Consider the following 4,735-nt stretch of genomic DNA (forward strand, 5'->3'; position numbering starts at 1 on the left):
TAAATATTAAGTATTATGTATGTTGAAATAGGAAATTTGGGATATACCCACAAAAGAGCATTATACTGTAGTACATGAAACACATAAACTTTTTTTTCAATTCTGCATATAACTACTTAAAAGGGGTTGCTAAGCAACGCAGAATTCTTTAATTTTCGGGCAGAAATTTTCATTTTTTACTCAATCTAGATACATTTATGCATCCCAGCACATATAAAAGTTAGATGTGAGGTCATAAAATTATAACGGACATACAACAGATAAATTGTCTTAAAGTTTGACCTTATTAGAACTTTTTTAGGAGGTCAAAGGTCAAATAAGTGCAAAAGTTTCATTAATTTTTTTCAACACTTTTCAATATTCTTGCCATAATTTTACACAATGGATGCTGAAATGGAAAATTCTGAATATACTCTCAAGAAGGGATCAGAAATGCAATATCCATGCATCATTTTAGTTCAAATATCTGTTTAATGACCTTTAAGTGGTTGCTAAGCAACAACATTTTAAAGGTTTTGGCTATATACATGTTTGTTATTTCACATTCAGGACACATTCTAGACACTTTTTGTATATTTCATGATATTGTTTGTAAGATATACATGGGCCATAAAGATGAAAGAACATTTTTGTATTAAAAATTGACCTGGACACTCTTGTTCTTCAGGGGGTCAAGGTCATATCAGTACAGAATTCTGCTTTAAACTGTAAGTAATTATCAATTTTGAAATGCTTCATACATGGATAAATCATCTAATAGTTGACGTAATAAAAATGGCGAACGACAAAATTTGCAAGCAAAAAATTCTGGTCTGCTTCTTACAAACCCCTAGCGAAACACGTATACAATCTTTTTGTTAAACAAGAAATCCATTCTTTATTTTCATGGATTTAATCTAACAAGAAAAAAAAACTAAATGATTTCAGTACAAGATTTTTCTGGTATAACAGAGCTTAAGGGGTACAATAAAGACTTGACATGTTATCTTGAAGGGAAATAATAATAATAAATAGCATTGGCAATATTTAGCCCAAAACTGTTTGGTCAATAAGTTGAAAATTTGACGCTTATATCCAAATATACAAATCCAGATATACTGCAAGATGAATTCCAAATCAGACTGAAATCTTCAACAAAATGTTGAAGAGCACTTTTACTTTGTGTCCACCATTCTTTTATCAACTGTTACTTCTCTGTAAGACTGGAGGAAATTCTTTGACTTTTCCAAGACATTTTAATTTGCTTTCAAGTTCAAGTGATCAGCTTCTATCCTGTAAAAGATTTAAATATTTTGAAACAGATACATGTCATTGTGTATATGAATTTACATTTATAAATAAAATTAAGAATTCTAAAATTACTACATTTATTTGATTTTCCTTTTAAATTACATGTAAGATTGCATCTATTGTGTGATTCAAGTAGTTAAATGATATTGTTAAGTCAATGTATCAGGACTGATAATTCAACAACCTTGTAGTAAACCATTATGGTAAAATTACTGAACTAAAACAATTAGCATATATGGCAATCTGACTAAAGCCAGACCTCTGTTTACGCTATCGCAACATATAAAAAAAATCTGGCAGTGGATGGAAGATCTAATTTTAATAAGATTGCTACGAAAGCCATGAAGGGACACAGCAATTTTTCAAAAAAAAGTAAAAAATGAGATCTCAAATTAGACAATCCAATTCCACGGATACTAAATCATTCCCTCGATTTATAATTCGAGATCTCGAATTACACAATCCGATCTTACAGATTTTTAAATCGCCCCCTTGATTCATAATTTGAGATCTCGAATTACATACTGGTAATTCGTTTTCACAGATTAATAATTCGAGATTTGTTACAACGTCAGTCCTATGATTTTGGCAATCTGTGCTCTTGAATTTTATTACATATATGTACAGATACATCCAACCATTTTAATCAATTAGTGCGTTCACTTCTTTTTATTTTGTTTCAGCAACCGGTCATTTCCAACCTCTTTCATAACTAATTCAACGTATATTCATTTTAGAAATATTATGATTACACAGGACCCATATTCACTTTACTATATCGGACTTTCAATTATCTTAATATACACGTAACACAAAAACCTCTAAGATTTTTTGTTGTACAAATATCAGTACTAGCATATGGATTTGAAAATGTTCATGTATTTTTCTCATTTTGGACCGTAATATGTAATAAAAGGTTGGATGTAAAATACTACAATATTCTATTCTTTAAACATGTATTACCATATCTGATATGTACATATAAATAATTTTAATGAAATCATGGGAAGGGTTTACATTCCGAGGGAACGTATCATTTAAACTAAGAGAATGAATTATACAATCTGAGATAATGGATTGTGTAATTTGAGGGAAGATAATCTGTGAGAATATGAATTGGCAATTTGTTATAACAGATTGTCAATCCGAGAGAATGGATTGTGTAAATCGAGAACTCGGTTTACTTTTATAAATTTTTAAAAATTCTATGTCCCTTCATGGCTTTCATAGATTGCATACCTGCATGGCTGCCAGGGTTGTAAAAAGAAGGGAGACAATAGACTGCAATGTTACTTCAGGGCAAAATTCCTGGGGCAAGGCTGTTCGTGAGCATGGGAGTGTTGATAAACCATCCAGTGAGTTTGACCACCCATATATATGATGTACGATAATTGGAAAGTGTCTGGAAAAATGAGAAAATGGAAATTCTAACCACAAACTTTATGCAGATTGGAAATACAACAGCAGTCTATAAAAACAGCTTGTTTCATATCTCGGCATTCATTCAAATAGATATTACGTGTTTAAATAATGTATTTGTATGAATAATCAAGCATCATAAGTATTATGTGTTTCAAACACTTATTTTTCAAAATATAAATCAAATGTTTATAAACTTGTATGAATGCTATATCACGAGAATAACACAAATGAAATTTGACTTTATTTTTTGAAATTTTAGAAATACAGAAATTTTCAACAACAAAACAAATATTTACCTGTTCATTGGTGTCCTTACATATTAATTGGCATTCGTAGTTCATGGTGGGCTTAGCAAGTGGGTATTCACAGATGAAAGTATTGTTGCATATGGTGCCAGCACCCTAAAAATTCAAAGTGAACGTGGTATATGTACACACTGGTACACACATACTGAAAACAACTATCTATTTAATATTATGGCAACTTTGATTTTAATTTGAACTTACGAGTGTTTGTCAAAAGCATCAAAGTTCAAAAGCAACACAAAATTGGCTGAACAATACGAAATACGCACACTGAAATATGAAGATCTAGTACATGTACATGTCTACATTTAGTTTTCTTTTGAACGTGAACTAATTGCGTTTTAAACTTAAACTATTCAGTCAATATACACGTATTCTCACCTGCTAATATACCAAAGGATGTCCGTATTATTTGATTCATTGATGTGATGATTTTCGTCGTGAAATAATCATGAAAATTGACGTTCAGATTTCGGATCACCATCATCATGTTGTTTGTTTACTGCCATAGCGGAAACACGTGGTTATTTCAATTCGTATCAACTCATACAGTGATGAGTCGTATTTATTTATAAATGCGAATTCTTGTATTGTTAAATTTCGTGCCAATATAGATCTAATTAATTTGCAAATTAAATATACAATATAACAAGATACAACTATATTTAAAATCTGTTTTTTTTTAAGTAAAGATCGACGTTTAGGGAATCTACAATTTTTCTCAACATTGTACATCAGTACATGAAATTTTTAATTGACATTTCATTTCACACAAAAGGCAGAACGATAGTATATATTTGTTTTTTTTTAAATGTATTTTTGTATTATGCATTTATTTCAGTAAAAAATATATATTTAAATGGTCAAAAAAGTCTTATAAAAGAATTTGTTGTTTCGAGTAAGACGCAATAATATCGACCTTGACGTTACATGGTAAATATTGACCGATTTTTTTTTTAAAATTATGCGAAGGTCACAAATTCAAATTATCGTAATTAAGAAAATACTGAGCGTAAGAAGGCCTGTAAGGGCTTGTTGGAAAGGAAATTTTCTCCACTTTTACCAGCTTTATTTTGTTCTCCCTATTTCAACACAGAAATAAACGTAAAACTGAGCTTTGTTTAAACATTACGAATAAAACCAAGAAAAAACACATAAGTGCAAGAAAATTCTTGTTTTTAAAATATACCTTAAAGTAATAACAATAATTTTTACATATTTTAAAAGTAGAGAAAATATGCTTTTAGGATATACCATGCTTTCTTTATAAAGTTAAACAGGAAAAAATTGTCAAACGTCTGGAAAATCGGCAATCGCTTTGGAAAATTACGCCATTTTCAAAAAGTCACGTTTGTCTTTACAACGTAAAATCGATTAAATACCGGCAATCAAGACATAATCTTTTTAGATATTTTAAAAGTAGAGAAAATTTCCAAAAAGATGATATATAGTTTATATATCTTCATGCTACCATTAAATAGATACGGAGATCTTCTTTTCGCGAAGTCGTGTTTTAACGCGCCACCGGTCAATTTGACCGGTACGGAAGTGAAGGGGTTAAGGTGTATCATGACCTTGACCCAAGGTCATTTGGGCAACTTCACGGTCACTGGAAGAAAAATTTCATAATTCGTGTCCGGTTTATATCTTTCTTATGGATAAACTTGGTAGGTTCTCATTTCACACAAAGATTGCCCATGACCCAAGGGTGTGTCATG

At 30.6% G+C, this 4,735-nt stretch overlaps 1 long non-coding RNA gene across 2 annotated transcripts; it reads right to left on the reverse strand.

The window, feature by feature from the left end:
• Window positions 1–873: 873 nt before the first annotated feature.
• LOC134267889 (uncharacterized) lies at window positions 874–3,517 on the reverse strand. Of its 2 annotated transcripts, XR_009992251.1 has the most exons (4): window positions 3,399–3,517; window positions 3,009–3,113; window positions 2,530–2,692; window positions 874–1,272 (listed from the first exon to the last, which is right to left on the reverse strand). It is a non-coding gene; the product is annotated as an uncharacterized LOC134267889 (long non-coding RNA). The 2 variants fall into 2 exon arrangements; XR_009992250.1 differs by lacking the exon at window positions 3,399–3,517 and having other exon boundaries at window positions 974–1,272; window positions 3,009–3,391.
• Window positions 3,518–4,735: the final 1,218 nt, after the last annotated feature.

Source organism: Saccostrea cucullata, unplaced genomic scaffold (genome assembly GCF_032062105.1).
Source record: "Saccostrea cucullata isolate Sc308-1 unplaced genomic scaffold, CSIRO_AGI_Scuc_v1 ctg2872, whole genome shotgun sequence".
Taxonomy (NCBI): Eukaryota; Metazoa; Mollusca; class Bivalvia; order Ostreida; family Ostreidae; genus Saccostrea; species Saccostrea cuccullata.